This window comes from Pinus tabuliformis, chromosome 1_1, assembly GCF_031772625.1.
Source record: "Pinus tabuliformis cultivar Carrire ecotype Pingquan chromosome 1_1, CPIR1, whole genome shotgun sequence".
Classification (NCBI taxonomy): Eukaryota; Viridiplantae; Streptophyta; class Pinopsida; order Pinales; family Pinaceae; genus Pinus; species Pinus tabuliformis.
Window position 1 is genome coordinate 158177720 of NC_142297.1, and position 20354 is coordinate 158198073.

Here is a 20354-nt window from a genome sequence, read left to right on the forward strand (position 1 = left end):
AGTAGGTGTCTTGGACTCACTTCTTCCTTTAGGGATCATAATTTGAGGAAAGGACCCCCATGCAGTCCCAAAAAGATAGAATTCTACTTTCTCATAGAATTTAGAGTTTCTTGTGCTTAAGCTAGCATTTGATTAGCTTGCAAGTGTAGGAATTAGCCATCATTTCTTCTATCTTCATTCTTACAGTAGATCTCATCAATGATTTCATATTATTTTAAAAATTTTCTTCATGCATGAAGTAGACAGCTAGCTCATTAAACTCTATTTTTCTAGCTCATTGAATTGTTTACAAGATTTTTGGGCAAATATCATTATTTGATGTAGTGTAGGTGTTTCAGAAGTAAAGAAATATTTCATAGCAAGAAACCTCCTGCCAACTTCATCCATTCATGATCATTCCTCACTTTCGCTAAGACCCTCACCAATTTCATCATTCTTCAAGGAAAATTCTTCAAGCATGTTGAGCAAATCCAACCATCTCCCAACCTTTGTTTTGTGTTCTGAGTGATCCTAGGAATTTTCTCACTCCATTCCATCCACCAACCACCTTCCCTAATCCTTCCATCACCTTCAAAACCCATAATTTTTCTCTTGTCTGTATCCTGTAGAAATACAGGGAATCTGGTAGGTTTTTAGGACATCCTGTAGGTTTTCCTGTAGTGGACCGTTTCGAGGCTGAATTGAGGGGAAACCTCTAGGAAGCCACACAAGGTCACCTAAGGGTCTCCCAAACCTTCCAACCATCCACCAGCATCCCTAAGCCATCTGCCACACCACCAAAAGAGATTATCTTTCACACTTGTTCTTCTATAAAAAGAATAAAAAGAAAAAAAATAGATTTATTTCAGTCCTTTACATGCATAGTAGTGATGTTTGATGTTTTGGACTTCCATGCTTAGGATAGTAGCATTTCATACATGTTATCTTGGCATTCCTGTAAAGCATAGTTTCTCAACAGTTAGTTAGGAAATGGTGTGTTTTTAGCATTGGATTTCAGTACTTTTCCTTATTGCAGTAGACAAGCTTTCTCTTAGAGTAGATTTCTCTTTCTTTCATCAGTAATCAAGCTTCTTATGAATCCATAGAAGTCTAGCTTGAAAGCCCTAATGGTCTCTTGCCAGATGAACAATGAAAAAAAGCAAAACCATCACTTTTACTTGCATATACAACACTATCACCTCCAAGTTTGTGTGAACCTCGAGTTGATAAAGTAAAGCTGGTAGCCCCAGGAGTTGTAGCATTCTTGCTGCAATACTAGTGATGATCAATTTGTAGTAGGGATCACAAACCTACAACTAAGGCTAGGATAAAGAAATTGAGAGAATATCTTAAGTAATAGAAGGTAATAACCATATTTTGAAGTAATATTTTGTTTATGTCATAAGTTTAATTCTAAAGGTTTGTTTTTTAACTTTTACATTATTTAATTGAAAATCTATTTTCTTTCTTATGTAGAGTTATTTGGAGGAGGTTTGTCCTCCAAATAAGTTAGATGATCCTTAGCTTGGTTTTGTTACTAGTGGAAATGACCATACACAACTTGAGCATTTTCCCAGCACTATCACCCAACATATATCTATGAGGCATCTATTCATTGTTGGATGTGGAGCCTGATTCTCTCCCTGATTCAGAGGTTTTGTTTCAGCCATATTTAGATCCCAGTCCCTGGTGGTGGGGTGTTGGGGGAATTCCCCCCCACCCCCCAAACTATTTCTTCCTAAGGGGTCCGGGGGGGGGGAGGTTTCATGTTTAGAGACCCCCCTTTGCGGGGGTTTGGGGGCAGCATCCCTGAAGCTAAAAATAGATGAAAAAATGCTTTGTGAAATATTTTAATTTCGTAGTCAATATGGGCCATTCATTAGGAAAATGATCACGGTAGAAGTTATGTTTAATTTAGATTTTTTTTCCCTAGAAGGAAACCCCTCGATTATCTGAGCGACTTGTATTGCAAATATGTATTCTTATTCTGAGTGAGAACGAGAGAGGAGATTGTGTGAGGGAGAAGAGGAAATTATAACGGATTTTTTGTAGGTTGAATCTCTTCATTTTGCTTGATAATATAAAAGGAAGGACTAGTTGTTTCTTCGTGTATGTAGCCCAAATTGGGTGAACCACATATATCTATATCTCTCTTGTTCTATGCATTTTTGTATTTGTGTTTCCACAATATTTGTTTATTTCATTACGCTGTTAATTAATTTCCAACATTCACTTATCCATTTTCGAGTGGTCATGCTCTTAGTACTAACATTAGGTCCACACCATTGGTTGTGACACATGAGTACATGACCCCAGAGCCAAACAGACAACCAATCTTTGGATCATGTGGTGACAGAGGTGACCCTATTACTGATGACATTATGGGTTCATTTCCTAGAGCATCATGTATTAAGAGCATGCGGAAAGTTGTGTGCACATTTTTGGTGAATGACGAAGGACTTCCAAATAAAACGCCAAAAATTTCTAGTATTTTTCAATGTTTTAACTGTTTCATGTTTTTAATCTAAAAAATAAGTCATATATATTATTATTTTTGAAGTAATGATCATATATTTCTGTGTTTAGGTAACAACTTGTTTATACAAAAAAAGACGACAAAGCATTAGATATTTTTGGGTTCACCATACGCGAAAGGTGGAATTGCCAAAATTAAAACCTTAAAAAAATATGTTATGGACTACCTTGAAGATCTATGTGGGGTAGATACCTTTAATCAAACCAAGGTCATTTCCACAAAAACAAAAAAAAAAACAAAACAAAACAAAAAGAAAAAAAAATTAAAATATTTATGAGACTAGTATAGGAAAAACATGATAGGTAACCCTAGGTATGAGTGCCCTCCCATAATTCCTGAGATAGAATGGAAGGGCCTCATAGAGGACACAAAGTGGAAGCATATGATAAAAGAAGGGAAGACACCACCTTTTCAAGCAAGGTATAAATTACATTTTCAATTCAAAACTTTTACTTTTCTTTGGTTTTGAATAAAATTGCAGTATATAACATACTTGAAATTTTTCAAAGGCTCCCTGAACTTTGAAGCCAACCAACACAAGGCTTTATAAGCATGGCTAGAAAAAATTGGGCCAGGGTGGCTATTTGAAGCTAAAAACATGAATTGTAAGCACCCAAAACTTCTTAACAATATTATATTTATATCGCCTTATAACATTCTGGTAATTGCATTAGGAAATAACAAAAATCAATACTCTTATGTAATGTAGGGTGATGCATTCAGAACTGAAGCCACAAAGGAAGACCTTGATATTGGTTTCAAGTTCATATTTAAAGGTGTAGTCGAACACTAAAAAAGCATGGGAAAAATCCCAAGATCCAGTTTGAAGGATAGGGTAAATATAAATCAATCTACATTAACCTTTCCATTATTTATAAAAAACAATCATGTTTGATATAAATATATTGTGTTGCTTCGCTTTAATTAGTAGGGGAGTAGTACAAATATAGTCGATCCCATAGGTAATAAGCATAAGTCCTATGATGGTGCATACCAAACAAAAATATTTGGCTCTCTCAAGGAACCCCATGACAGTGGGGTGAAACCCAAAGACATTACATCACTAGATGTGTCTCACAGTAGTAATAGTGTTGTTTATAACAATTGCATACTTATAAAGTATGTACTTCTATTTTTTTACTTATTTATTTACAATTGTCTAAATCTAATTTTGTTGGTTTGATTGGTGAAGCATGTCATACAGGAGGATCCTCAACCAGTAGAGTACCATGAGGCAGTCATTGCAATGGTGTTGACTAGCACACAAGGTAAATAATTACATCGAAAAGTTATCTATTATTATTAAAAAACTAATTCAATGATATTCAATACATGACCATATAAATTTAATATTTTTTGTAGGTGATGCTCCCCCACAACATCCTTAACTCTATGAGAACATCATGACCATGGGTGCAATATGTTAGAGGAGTCATTTACAATCATCATGAAAAAATCCAAACCAGAAGGTGAAAATGCACAAATAGATGATATAGTTAAGAATTATGTAGGTTGTAATAACAAGAGGCAATTTTTTTCTTGATGATGTACAATGTTATAATGTATTATGTAAGATGTATTGTTGTATAAGATTTTTGATGTATAAAAAGACATGTTTATGCATAAATATTTTTGAATGAGTTGTTGCATAATTTTTTGTACCTATGTTAGAAAAATATAAAATATACTTGCTTAGAAGTTGCCAGAGGGTGAATGTCAATAAATATATTTATTTATGAATTTATCATTCTGCTAGTGTGCATGCATGAGTCTTAATGTGTTGTTATCAATTTTTTTATAATAGATAGATCATTAGGAACTGGGGAATGGAGAGTGATGTGCAGGGGGCAGGCATAAGAGTTTCCACCTTCACATGGTTGGCCCTATTCAATAGAGAATAATTGAGGATTTGGATAATATTGGAGCAAACCTCCCTCATTCCAATAGAATAAAAACCAAGTAAATGTTGACTTCATTATTTCCCCGTCAAATCAAGGAATTTTTACTCCAAGATTAGACTACTCCAATAAATTATTTGTGAAAGCAAGAGGAGCTCATTGAGATATTCATGTGCCTCAATCTTCTCTACTTTTTGTTTAGTCATAAAAATGTTTCTTAATTTATCATATTATTTTCATTATTCTTTATCTACCTTTAACACATTTCATGTGCATTGCAGGTGTGACAACCCCAATTGCTTGTAATCATGTATGAAATGTAAATATTTTTATAAAATGGGTTGAGTAATGGGACACAGATTCTAGAGACTAGGGAGGTTGCTTGCTTGGGATGTCTTAACTTTCCTTAAAGACAAAGAAAATATGAATTGTGGGGGGCGGGGTAGTCATTGAAGGATAGTTGTTGTATGCATTGATGGACCAGTTCTTGAATTTAATGGAACTACAAGGGGGGTATGTAGGACCATGCTCCCTTGAAACAAATGAAAGAAAGAAGAGGACCCAAAAATAAATGTAGGGATGGTAGTGTTGTTGAATGGTGAATATCGAAGCTCATAGGAGGACTAGACAATTTGTTATATGTAATAAAAAAGTCACAAAGAGGAAGTTGTGGCTCACTTTTCAATGGTTGATAGGATTTGTTAATGTAATCATCAGAAGGTTAAACAAGGAAAAGATGGTTAGAACTGTAGGGGACAATGCAATAGAGAGAGAGAGAATTGGGAGTTGTGGGAGAGTGGATTCAAACAAAGAAAAAGACCAAACTTTGTACACAATGAAGCGGAGGGTTTGTTGTTGTCGAAGGAATAAGATTGGATTCGAGAAGCCTGGAGGAGGAGGCTCGAGCAGTTTGAGAGTAGAGAACATGTTGAGAGAATATAGAGGATAAAGAGACAACTTTTAGTGGGAAATAATCAAAATAAATTACTTCTAGGTGGGGAAGAAATTGGCTGTCGAGTCCCCAGTGTCCAGAGGGTGGAGATGGTGATTCTCAGGAAATCCAAAAGGGCTAGTGTGGAGGAATTATTCCTAGGAAAATTTCAGGAATAATTCTTGATGTATTTCTTGTTGTATGTCTAATTTGTTGTGGTTTTGGAGCCCCCAAGTTGGGTGGAACCATGGTGTTTAGTTTTGCAGGGTGGAGAAAATGAGTCTCTCGATTCTCGATGCATTGTTACTTGCAACTCAATTGGAGGGTGTAGGTCAAGATATCTCTGGAGTCCCTAGGGATATTGTAGGTTGTTTTCCATCCCTTGAGCAGAGGACCCCTGGGTCTCTAAAATCTGGCTTGGGGGTGATAGCTACAAGTAAAAATTGGTTGCATCTATCTACAGTTGGGTGGAGAGTAATAATCCTAGATTTAGTTCCCAAATATTTACAAGATAAGTATTCCTTTCATAATTTCTCATGAAAATGAATGTATGTTACATTTCTGGTTTGGAAATGGTGTCAATAATTCATGAGACATGATTGTATGAATAATATTTATAAGATTAGTTAATATATTGTGATATTGTATAAAGGCACTGGGACAACATGTCACAATGTTTGTTATGTCATAAAAATATCTAAGATGGTGACCTTTTTCTAATTGCATTATGGTGAATACTTTTATTACAAATTCCCTTATCATTGTTCATGCTTGCAATGTGGTGATGTTGAGGATTTCCTCCTCTATTATTCTTGTTGACCTATTATTTTATATGAGGATATTCTTTAAGCCTTCACAAATGTATACCCTAGTGTCGACTATACATATATATTATATCAATGACTTGGTCAATGTGTTATGTTTTGGGAGGAATGATCTCATGAGTTTGTTGACTTGATTTTATGCCCCTATGCTATCGGTGAGGTTGTGTCTGGATGCATTGATGTTGAACCTCTTAAGGTTAGGAGCCCTGTATGTTGTCTTAGTTCTGGAATATTATGGTAATCCTTGCTTAAATGGTTGGTTGTAGAAAGGGTGATCAACTTGATTGGTACCTTATCTGTGGGTAATGATATACTCATCCCTGCTAATAGCCAATTGCCTGAAAACTCTTCATAAGTGTTGTATCTTTGTCCTTCACGCAAGTAATGCTTATATGTGTATATAAGCACCTGTGTGGTGGCAGTATGCCCTGATTTTCCTTGTGGTGTGTGCTAGGATCATTAGAGGCCCTACAATAGTCACCAAGCCTATGGTAAAGGATATTTTATGACCTTTTGTGTAGTCCATGCTTGGAATTTTAATCCATAACAAGGTTATGATTGTAGGATTATAGTATTATCAATTATTTTCCTACATATATGGTTTATTCTTGTTATCAGATTTGAAAGGGGAATTTCTTGCTTCTTTGAGGAAGTTCGATCTCCTTGCGACCCTTTTTCAGACCATATTCTTATAGGTGCTCTTAAATTCTTGTTGTTACTACTTGTACTTGAATATAGGCCTTTATACCTTTAGACTGAGATCTATATGTTCCTCATATTATACATAGGACTCAAGGGACCACAAATCTCTGAGATCCTGAATGAACAAGTCCTTGTTTAGTAACCTTTATTACAGTCACCTCGAGCCCTAAAAGGAAAACCTAGTTGTAAGATCAGGAGGAATAGTAGTGGAGTGTGCTTAAAAAACCTTAGTGACCATGGATGTACTCTAGTGTAAGCCCATATGTTTGTAGAACCATTGTAGTGAAGCCATGATTGAGTCCTTTTGTGAATGGAACATAACACAGATGAGGAGAAATCCCTTACGAAAATGAATAGATTCAAGATCAAGCATATTTCTCATGGCCCATGTTTTGGGAAAAACCACCTTAGAAGGGTTATGTACAGGTTATGTTATGGATTGATTCTCTGTTAACATCGGCGCAAAGACCCAACCTTAAAGTTTCATTTTTTTAGATCTTATCCAGATGGTATCACTAAGTTTGAATGTGGAATCTGCCAAGAGGGTGTTTCCATTACACCTTATCATAATTGTATTAGTGGAAGGCCCATGCATTGCAAACTATTTAATGGGAGGAGTGGTGGTGAATCATTGATTTAGCTCGAAGGTATTACCTCGGAGTTACACCATTAGTCCTTGAAATGTAGAGTAGGGGATAAAAGGGTCAGGGATATGTGACAAGTTACCACCATGGAGAAGTTCAACGAGATGGTGTATACGTCAAGGCATCGGGCATAGAAGCCTAGATTATGTGTCCTAGGACTCCATCCTAGAGGTTAAAATAAAAGGCGCATGGGAAAAATCCCAAGGAGGGTAATGTCAGGGCACCATGGAGCTAATAGGGAGCCTTGGTCTAATGGCACGGCACATGCGATGCGAGAAAGGGGTCGCACAGAGCACAATTGCCCAGGGCATCGACCTGAATTAACTCATAAGCACATAAGTGAAGCATGATGGGTACTAGAGATGGGAGACAGAAAATGGTTCCATCGAAAAACATTCCACCAATTGACATGTAGGTAGGTAAGCTTGGAGGGTCAACCCAAAAGCCATTTGTGAGAACATAAAAGGGAAAGGAGATAGGGTAACAAGGTTGGGAGGAGAGAAAATTATTATATATATATATATATATATGTTATGAAACCAGCTCACAAAAAGATAGAAAAGAGAGATCCACGCCTTAGAATTCAGCCTCTTCGAGGGGGCAACCTCCTTTACATTACATAAATGAACAATTCTTGGATGATACAAATGACAAAACCTTATTTCTATATATAGGAGTCTAAGGAGTCATAATATAATCCAGCCGACCTAACAATAATAATATAAAGCCACAAAAATAACAATAGAGGGATTCTATGGGGCACAGAAATAACAATATGGGGGTAATAGGGGCACAACAATATAAATAAGGGGTATAACTACAATAGTAATGGGGTAATCACTAGTATTATAGGGACCCAACATGCCCCTCTCCTTCAAAAAAGTGTTGTCCTCAACGCTTGAGTAGTTTTGGATACTTCTGCATAAAATTTTCATCCTCCCATGTGGAATCTTCAGCGGATAAGTTCTTCCACTTGATAAGATACTTTGAAATTGATCGATTTCGGTAGCTGTCGAGTTCTTGTTTATGTGACTGCTTCCGGTTCCAATATAATTTTTCCTTCCTCGTCAAGTTCTGGCAATATTGTTTGAAATGGGAGCTTGTCGCCTATAACCTTCTTTAAACATGAAACATGGAAAACTAGGTGCAATCGAGAAGCTGCAGGAAGCTCCAATTTGTATGCCATAGTACCAATCTTTTGCAACACCTTGTACGGACCATAATACTTTGGTGATAATTTATTATCCTTCTTAGCTTGCTTTAGGGACATTTGCTTATATGGTTGCAGCCGTAGGAATACCCAATCACCTACATCAAAACTTCTTTCACTGCGATGTTGATCTTCCTGTTGTTTCATTCTATTTTGTGCCAACACGAGGTTATCCTTTAAGAGTTGGAGGACTTGTTGTTGATGTTCGATGTGATGTTCCACTGCCTGAACCTTAGAATTTTCTCTTAAATATGATGTGATGGATGGTGGTTGATACCCATAAAGTGCCATAAATGGGGTCATTTTTGTTGTTGTATGGAAGGAAGTGTTATACCACCATTCAGCCAGAGGCAACCATTTGACCCATTGTGTCTGTTTATCAGATACAAAGCAACGAAGATATCCTTCCAAACATTTGTTTACTATCTCAGTTTGCCCATCAGATTGAGGATGATAACATGAGCTGTGAGCTAACTGAGTGCCAAGACAAGAAAATAATTTTGTCCAAAAATTTCCCGTGAAAATGGGATCTCTATCACTTACAATAATCTTTGGGTTTCCATGTAGCTTTTGAACTGTTTCCATAAATGCAGTAGAAACTGTACTGGCTTTAAATGGATGTGATAATGCACAAAAGTGTGCATACTTGGTAAGTTTGTCAACTACCACCATGATGACACTCTTTCCCTCAAACTTGGGTAAACCTGTGATAAAATCCATTGAAACCTCCTCCCAACGTTGGCTTGGAATGGATAAAGGTTGTAATAGACCTGGTGTCTTAATTGTTTCAACTTTATTTTGTTGGCAAACCAAACATTCCGCCACAAACTTTTGAATATCTGATTTAAGGCCATCCCAAAAAAATTCGTTCTTAACCCTGTGGTAAGTTTTTAAAAATCCTGAGTGCCCTCCTAAGGGAGAAGTGTGCAATTCCATAAGAATCTTTTGTTTTAACTGGGAATTCTTACAGAGGTATAAGCGATCTTTGTACCATAACGAATCATTTTTCCAGCTAAATATATTAGAAGTACTGGAATCTTGTTGTAGCTTTCGAATAAGTGCCCACACTTCTTTGTCATTCTTCCATTCCTCCCTTGCTTTGTTTATCCAATCTGGTTGGATAATAGAAATGGCACACAACAATGCTTCGACATCCTCATCCTTTCTTGAGAGTGCATCTGCCACCACATTTTGCTTACCTTTTTTGTAGATGATTTCAAAGTCATAACCCAACATCTTTGTGACCCACTTTTGTTGCTCTTCAGAGGATAATCTTTGTTCTAAAAAGTATTTAAGGCTATCATGATCCGTTTTTACCTTGAAGTGTCTTCCCATTAGGTAGGGTCGCCATTTCTTAAGTGCATGGAGTATTGCCAACATTTCTTTCTCATAAATGGCTTTGCTTAAAAACTTTCCCTTGATTGGACGACTTTCAAAAGCAATGGGTCTTTCATCTTGCATTAGAACAACACCAATTCCATTTCCTGAAGCATCACATTCCACAATAAAGGTTTTTGTGAAGTCCGGTGTAGCTAAGACCGGTGCTTGGCACATTGCCTCTTTAAGATGTTCAAAGGCCTTTGTTGCTTCCGGAGTCCATGAAAATGAATCTTTCTTCAATAATGTTGTTAGAGGTGCTGCTATTCTCCCATAATTCTTAACGAACTTGCGATAATACCCTGTCAACCCAATAAATCCTCACAGCTGCTTTATGGATGTGGGGATTTTCCATTCCTTAATGGCTTTAATTTTGCTAGGGTCTACCTTAACTCCTTCATGAGACACAATATGACCCAAATATTCGACCTCCTGGACTCGAAAGAAACATTTGGATCTTTTTGCATATAATTGTTTCTCCTCCAATAGTTGTAGCACCCTGTCAACATGTTCAACATGATCCTTCCAAGACTTGCTGTAGATTAGTATATCATCAAAAAATACTAACACAAATTTTCTAAGGAATGGTTTGAAAATTAAATTCATCAAACCTTGAAATGTTGAAGGTGCATTGGTAAGGCCAAAAGGCATGACCAAAAATTCATAATGACCCTCATGAGTTCTAAATGCTGTTTTCGGAATGTCTTCAACCTTCATTCTGATTTGATGATATCCCGAACGAAGATCCAACTTGGTGAAGTAAATTGATCCATGCAATTCATCCAATAATTCATCAATGACAGGAATGGGGAACTTATCTTTAATAGTGAGCTTGTTGAGCTCCCTATAATCTGGACACATGCGCCATGATCCATCCTTCTTGTGCACCAATACTACTGGAGCTGAGAAAGAACTTTGACTCGGTTGAATTATACCAGCCTCTAGCATTTCTGCAACCATACATTCAATTTCACTTTTTTGGACATAGGGATATCTGTATGGCCTGATGTTTGGAGGAACACTTCCTGGAATCAGATGAATAGCATGATCATGATCACGCATAGGTGGGAGACCTTTGGGAGTCTCAAATACCTTGGAATGATTGTCCAGGACTTTTTGGAGATCTGGAGAAATAGATGATTCCAATGTGGAAACATCTAGTGAACATAATTGTGCAATTACACCTCTTTGCTCCTTTTTTAGAAGCTTTGTCATGCCATTAGAGCTGATTATCTTTCCTGGTTTCCCTGCAATACCCCTTAATTCAACTTCCTTTCCTTCCACAGAAAATTTCATGAAAAGTTCTTGAAAATTAAAAGCTATTGTACCCAAGGATTGTAGCCATTGGACTCCTAGTACAACATCAGCACCTCCCATTGGAATGGAAAGCATTGGGCTAGTCAATACATATTCTCCCATGGATAGCTTGATATTATGGCACTTTCCAGAGCAATTTATTGTTCCTCCATTTGCAATCATCACTTGACACTCTGGTGCTGGATATAGGAAGCAATTCAATTCTTTTGCTACCCTACAATGAATAAAATTGTGGGTGCTTCCTGAATCAATCAACACTATTACCTTTTTCTTCTTGATTTGTCCTTCTATCTTGATGGTTTGAGGAGTGGTAATTCCCACCAATGCATTACAAGATATGGTCGAATTTATTTGTTCTTCATCTAGGCTTTGTTCCTGGAGTATATCCTCTTCTTTTGACCTTTCTTGCTCCTTTTCTTCTTCCTCTTCACAATCTATGTAGAATAATTTCTTCTCAGCACACTTATGACCTTTTTTGTACTTGCTATCACAATTGTAACAAAGCCCTTTTGCTCTTTTTTCTTCCAATTGTTGTGGTGTCAACCTTGTAGGTTGTGGAAGACTATGGGAAACAACACTTCCGTCTTTATAGTTGTGAATGGTATGCTTCCTAGTTTCCATAATTTTGCTTTCCATTTTTCTTGCTAACCTGAATGCCTTCTCTAATGAATCAGGTTCCCAAAGGCGCACATCATGTTATCATGTTGGATATTATCCTTTAAAGACCCTATGAACACATCAATCCTATGCTCCTCTGGAATATCTTTTACCCTTATGTTCAATTTTTGGAACTCCTCAATGTGCTCCATTACTGAACCCTTTTGTTTGAGACTTATCAATTGGCTAAAAAAAGTGTTGCTTTTTGTATCTTCATAATGTGCTATCAATTCTTCCGTAAAAATTGCCCAAGTGATAAATTTTTTACGAGAGCAAAGCCATTGATACCATACAAACTGATTTGGTTCCAAATATACAATTGCCATACGTACCTTTTGTGTGTTTTGCACATTATTGAGATCGAAGAACTGCTCCATCTGTAATATCCATGTGGCGAGATCCTTGCCATCAAACTTCCTCATATCGATTTTTGGAATATGGTGGGTCTTCGATCAAACATTAGCATCTATGGAATCATGATTAACATTACTTTTGTTCACATCATGAGTTTCCTTTACAACCTTTTCACCATTAGTAAGTATTTCTTGTAGAAAATTTGTCAAATCTGTCTTCAAATCTGCCATGTCTGTCTTCAAATCTGCCATGTCTCTCTTCAAATCTATCTTCGAATCATCCATCTTAGCTTCCATGCCCTTTATCTTAGATTCCACGCCACTTATCTTAGCTTCTGTTAGCTTTTGTGAGCGTGACATTTGTTGCACTTGTTCTTGTAATTTTGATATATCATGTAGCATTTCTTCTTCTTCTTCATGAGTCATGCTAGAGCTTTCAGGTTCCTTACTAGGTGTTTGCATTTTCTTTCCTCGGGGCATCAGTTACCGATAATAATGTTCTACTATGCCCTTTGAATTCCGTTAAACCAAGCTTACACAAAAATTTAAAAAAAAAACTACACACCGTTTTTCAATTTATAGAAGCCTGATATTGAATCTGATGTATCTCTGTAATTTCAGATCATCCAGTTCTTACCTGTAATGCCACAAGTCTGAGCCAAATTGGATTCTCCAAGGAAGAGTTATGTGAAATCTCCCACAGTGACTTGCTTTTAGACTGGTTCAGTAGAGCAAACTTGTACGACGTGCCACGAGTCACTGTTTCAACCTTTGAATCTAAAACACACATACAAGAAACTACAGTCTGTCTTCTTTCTGTACCTTTTTACGAAATTTCAATCCGATCCTCAGAGAGAGAGTTATGACGATTTTCCCCAGGTCACCTGTTTTGAATGTAATTCAGGAGTCTGCAAAAAGGCCAACTTCCTCAGATCATATCTCTGAAAATATCACGCAAAAGGCTCTGAAATTCAGACCCAAGGTTCAGCGCCAATGCTTCTCAAATGGGTGTTTTTTTAGACTTCTGAAACGTCACAGAAAAAAAGTTATAGCGAAAATTCCAAGATGACCTGTTTGGAGCAGCGAAACCCTAGAATCCAAAGCTCTGATACCAAATGTTATGAAACCAGCTCACAAAAAGATAGAAAACAGAGATCCACGCCTTAGAATTCAGCCTCTTCGAGGGGGCAACCTCCTTTACATTACATAAATGAACAATTCTTGGATGATACAAATGACAAAACCTTCTTTCTATATATAGGAGTCTGAGGAGTCACAATATAATCCAGCCGACCTAACAATAATAATATAAAGCCACAAAAATAACAATAGAGGGATTCTATGGGGCACAGAAATAACAATATGGGGGTAATAGGGGCACAACAATATAAATAAGGGGTATAACTACAATAGTAATGGCGTAATCACTAGTATTATAGGGACACAACATATATATTATGGGGAATGGTCGAACCCAACCCATGAACTGGTCAGAAGTTAATACGCCTATGCTAAGTGGTGCTAGGAGATTGGATGAGATGGCCATGTGAGAACCATAAGTGCACTATGTGGGTGCCACGTGGTGAAGCTAATGACGTGGAATCATCAATTTCGTTGGAAATTCAAATAACCATAGCTTTTAATCTAGAGGTCAGATTGGGGTGAATTTTTTTATCAGTGGAAACATATTGCCGAGAGGAACACTATGGTGACATCTGTTTCAAGCTTTACAGACAAAAAATATATTAATTATCCCATATCTCTAATTGTGTAAGGGATATTAGATTAGAAAGTGAACACTTTTCATTAGGGTTAAGGTGGGGGAGCTTTACAGTAAGTATTCTTATTCCAGAAAGTTGTCATCAGCAAATGTAACATGGCTGGAAAGCAAGAAAATAAATTGCTCCTCTTGAGTAGCCATTTCTTTTAAGGTGTGTACCCTAGCTTTTTCATTTCATAAAATATATCGAAATATTGTATATAACGTGTGATTGTCCTATTGTTATTGTTATGTTTTAGATTTTGTTAATATTTCCTTTCTTGCATAAGTTTATTAAACTCTATAAATCTTCAACCAATGGATATTGATGTTGAAATTCTAGTGCAGGAGAGAATTTTATATCATGACAATTATTTCTGATAGATATGTGTATGTTTTTCTCTTAGTATTCAGTTCATTTAGTTAAGTCAATAAGAAAATATAGGTTAATAATTTAACTATTCAAATAGATATCATAATGCACAAGAAATCATAGAGAAGAGATACCGAAAATTAGGCCAAAGGGAAGGGAAAAACCCATAAGGGGAAAACTGAGTAATCCTTTCCTTATGGAATATTTCGTCAACAATATAAATCCAATTAATATACAAATTGATATGTATAAGCATGCCAACTAATTCCTCCAATTCTAAGTCATCCCTCCACTAATAGACCAAGCAAGCCTTCCATATTTTAAATTCCATGCCTCTAAGCATCCTCTAATTTACAATATTTACTAATCATGTGCATCATCATATTGTAGGTCAAAACACTTGGTCTAAATTCCATTCACTAACATCTCATAAAACACATTTAGAGTAGCTATGGATATGTTCAACTTTTCCAAAAACTTCAATAAAGTATGATATCCTTCATAATTCAATTTAAAATGATTCTTATGGATTTGATCTAGTTTCTCCATGACCTTCCCAATAGCATCCTCTTCCTCATAGACATTTGTCATAGAAATCCTTAAATTCTTTGTTGTGCCCAAAATTTTCGTAGATATCAACAAATTTATAATGGAAGCATGCACTCTACATTGTGTTTCTATTTAGGAAAATGTTCAATTTGGTGAAAATATGCAGAGTAGGCTCTTGTTGAAAAGATTATGTACAACTTCTCAAGTTTTATGTTGATAAGTATTTTTGGACCTAGAAAACCCTCAAAATTTAGTGTTATACTTTTTTCTTTCCATCCTTACACAACAGTGTTATGAACTTCAGGCTACATAAAAGTTATTGAAAACCATAATTCATGTAACATGTTGCACCTCTATTCATAAGACCGACATAGCCACATGTTGTCTTTTGTCCATAATGTTGGACCCTGGAGACAGTTCTCGGTTGAAAAAGAACTAGGTGCCCGTGACATTCTCCAAAATTTTAAAGATTATTAAAATGTTGTCTTGAGACAATATACCCATGTGTGCAGCAAAAACTTAATATTGGAGATAGAGTTTAATACCTAAATCAACCTCCTATTAGTGATTACATCTTTTGAAATATGTTATTAAAAAGGAAAATTTGAAGGAATTAATGTTTATAACTTGGGATTTTAAGAATCCAACTTTTAAACCATCGGAAAGAAAATATTAAAGTTATAAGTACGAAATGGAACATTGAAGCAATGGAGAGCCCTTTACTGCTTCTTTGAATGGAAACTATGATTATTTTTGCAACTTTTAAAACATATAAATAAATTTGTGTCTTATTTGAGAATACTTGCTACAATCACAAACTAGCTTCATAAGAAGAAAAAAAGGATGAAACTCACATAAGAAAAGTAACACATACGATAATCCACCAACAAACTCGTAGTTTTTATTATCTTCAAGGAAGCATAACCATTACACAAGTAAAAATTTTATAACTTTGAACCCCATCTTTATTGTTCTTTTTCATTAAATAATACATCAAAGAGACTTCAGTAATGGAAAATAACTTTCAAAACTGCTAACTAAATGGGATAACATTTGTTTGACAAGTACTTTACAAACTTTTAAATACAAGACTTTTCCTATATATGAGAATTATACAACTTTTAGAATATAAAAATAAATTAGAATTTGGTGAAAATATTTAGTGTTGGTTCCAGGTTCCATTATCTCAGTCATGAGGAAGTTATCATCTTTTCACACTTTTCCAAAATTTATTTGTCTGGAAACTCACATCCAGTCAACTCCTAACATGTTATTTTCAAATTGGAATTCTTTGTATAGTTGGGTTTTTCTATAAAAAAATCTTCATCAACCAAAGGAGATGGAAGTCTAGTTGTAAATAATTGATAGTAGTTTGCGATTGTAGACTTTCTGACTTTTCATGTGTCCTTTCTGATTTTCTTTTGACCATTACTAATTATTTACATGATTGAACATTTACAATAACATAAAGAAAACAAAAATCTCTCTACTTATCTAAAAACTTGTAAATATAATAGGAAACAAGCACGCTCCTCCCAACAAGAAAATTGTAAAACACAATGATTCCCCTTCAGACTTATACTTATCTACTATCAGTGACCAATCATCATTCAGTGGTATTTTATTCTTTCCCCATGTAGACTCTAGTATAGTCATTCATATCCTCAATGTTTGCGCTCTCTTCCTTTTCTGTACTTAGGAATTTTACTTTAAAAAAAATTCCTTGTATTCTTTTTCCTTCAGCATAACATTTATCTCTAGCTATGTTGCTCTTCCATTTTTCTCTCACCTAGAATAACACTTATCTTCGGTTACATTGTCTCTTGGTGGTGATTATTCCTCTTGGGATCCTAGGGAATAATGGGAAGTTATAACTGTGACCACTGCCACTTAACTTCTCCACTACCTGAGACTCCAACCACTTAAATAGTTACTTGATAGCACAATACCTTGAATACTCACATGTTGGTTCCCATAATATTTCTAAATAGAAACAATATTTTATTTATTATTGTACATAATTATTTATATTTGTCATTCGTCATAGCCCCACAACCAATATCTCTAACTTAAATATTTACAAGAAAACATAAGAACCATAAAGTCTTGCAAAAGTGATTGCAACATGGGTATTACAATCACTCTCCTCTAAAATCACATCAATAGGACAAGCTTAACTAAAGAAATTCAAATCTATTCATGACCCGCAGAATCAATTTATTTGATATCTCCCCCATCCTTTCAACACTAATAGTCAAACCATGTACACCAAACACCATAATCCATCTATGTTTGCTTCGAATTGGAGAAAAAATTATGGAGAGTATTTACAATGACACCAATAAATATTCTCTAAACAACTAACCATTGACTTTGCACTACTACACGGATCCCCTTCCCATGTAACCATATTAAAATCCCCTCCAACAATTCACTGCATAGCAAGAAGAGACAAATCCATCCTGTTTGAAAGCTTGCATTGCTCCAAGTTGAGTCTATAAGGATAAGTTGCATAAACGCTAACCACCTGTTGAGGTGAAAACTCAACCCCCCTATTATCGAATTATTTATTTCAAACGATGGGGACCCTTTCCGTAAATTTTGGCTAAATCACCTTTTATGGTTTTCTTTTTATTAAGTGTCCTACAATTTTGCCATTTTTTTTATTTTCCTCATATTCTTCTTTTTTATTGTTTCATTGCGTTTGTCTTTCTGCAAGCTTTCCATCAGTTCTCATTTCATCTCATATTGTTACACAATTTGCAAATGGCGCTCATCCAAAGTTCAATAATTTTTACCGCGAGGGCTAAAAAATGTAAAAAATGTAAATTGTTTTAATTTTTGTAAGTTAATTATAAATATTGATTCTTATTTTTTTCTAATTAATTCATGTTCACTAATGATCCTAAAAACTTACTGCAGCTAAATTGTAGAACAATTAAAATTATGGTGTTTTCAGATTTTGTAAGACTATGATTAAATCCCAATTTAAAAGAAATTACGAGATCTGAAATCTCAAAATTGCAAAGTGGTTCTAGTTCATTTTGTCATAGTTTTAAATTTCCAAATGTTTGTAGTTTATGAGAGTTTTCCCACTCCACCATACTCCTCACTTCACCTCCCTCACCTCCTCCTTCATATTTTACTTCTCCCTCATTCCATCGAGACCTCAAAACAATTTCATCTCGAAGCCTTGTACATATCGGCAATCCATTTAAAAGAAAAAAAACTCTTCGAAATTAAAACTTCGATGGGATTATTATAAACTTGGACGAGTAAAAAAAACATGGTTATATAAAGATTAATAAAGATTCGTTTGACAGCTATATAAACATTGGGTCAAAGCATTAATGAAGGCTTCATAGAAGCTCAACACTTATCAATATCAAAACTTTTTTATTTTGACCTCTGATATCATTAACACCTCTGATGTCCGGATATCACTATAGCCTCTGATATAAAAGGGCAATCAAGCCTTCTGATGTTTCTCACCTTCTATGATTGATGTACCTTAGGACTTTCAGATTTTTTATATTAGAGTAGCTGCTTAAAAAATTACGATATTTACCACTTCCGATATCCAATACCTTTCATTGCCCGATACTTTGATGGTCTGATGTAATGTGTTTGTGTTATATATTATGCATGGAGGTTTGGTCTAATACTTTATTCAATGGTGTAATACCAACACTAATTCATATATATTATTTAATTCATTGTTATATAATATTAAAATTTATATGTTATTGAGAGGGAGCGATGGAGGCGTTTCATGGACTTAGGGTTTCAGAAGGTAATCTCTGCGCCGCCGCGGTCCCAAAAGATCTGATCTGCTTTGGATCGGCTAGATGCCTGGCCGCTGGATACTCTGAGCTCGATGCCTCCCTTGGGTCCTGGATCGGATCTGCTGATGAAAAGGATTTTTATGAGTCGAACCACAGCAAACTGCGACCGGTGCGCTTCTCCTCCTCCAGGGTGCAGATAGATTACTTCACGGCGGCACCAGAAATCTTTTGTCCGGAGTTTTATACTCCAAAACAAACGGTCCTTACCCTGTCTCGTCTTGATACGCCATCATACGAGAACGCTCTGCACAGGCATGGTAAATCTGTTTGCGACTATGGAGGAAAGAGGCGTATGCCAGCTCCCATGCCCCATTTTGGTACGCCGTGGATTCGATCTGCCGATCTAGGGCAGATTTTAAATGGAAAAGCTGTAGATCAAGTATGGGGTGGGAGTAGGGACCTGGTTTCGCAGTGTTTTGAGGCTCCTATGCTCTTTGTAGCACAGATCTGGGCTCTTACCACTTCGACGCAGCTTTTCAACAGAGGGCTCGAAGACTATGTCATGCAAATAAGCGATAGCCCCAATAGGAGCCCTGATCTGTGAAATGGCACACCAGATCGGGCCAAACTTTGTAGAACTGGGGTGGATCTATCAGATCTGGCCAGATCCAGGCAGAAGAAAAATGGGTTTTCGCCAGATCTAGAAAACAAATCCGAAAAACGGGATTTGATCAAGGCAGACACAGCGGATCTGAAGAAAATCTTCATCAGATCAACAGAAGGTAGACACGTTTGTATGCAGATCTGGGAACGGATGAGTCTTCTGGAGTTAAAAAAAGAGATCCAGGACAAACTTGGAATTCCAACTGCATTACAAATCCTTTTATTTTCAGGGTTTTGCATGCAGGATCAACACACACTCCAGCATTACAGGGTTGCGAAGGACTCAACTATCATACTCAATCACCGATTGCGAGGTGGATCTAAGGGATCTACCTCAAAACCTACAAGCACATACCGCGATGCAGCCAAAGGGAAAGAGCCTCCAAAGGGGAAAGAATCAATAGCTGTAAATGCACCTCCAGGGCAGTATATCGTGGATCAAGTGCCAGAGAGCCCTTCTATCTCTCTGGATTTACCAGAGGTAAAGTACATTTTTTCAGATCTACAGAAAAATGCTGTTATCTGTAGATTTAACGGCTTCTGGCCTAGAACCGATGCATTGTACCAATGGATTCACACGGTCTGGACAAAAAACTGCCAAATTCACCTATGCTCTAAGGGTTTCTTCATAGTAACTTTTCTCGTAGAAGAAGAAAAGGAAAAAATTCTCAATGAAGGGCCATGGTTTTGGGGCAGTGCGGGACTGTTTGTTACTCCATGGTTCCCGGAGTTCGATGCCAATACTATGGTGGTATCAAGGATGCCAGTATGGGTAAGGCTGCATAATCTTCCGATAC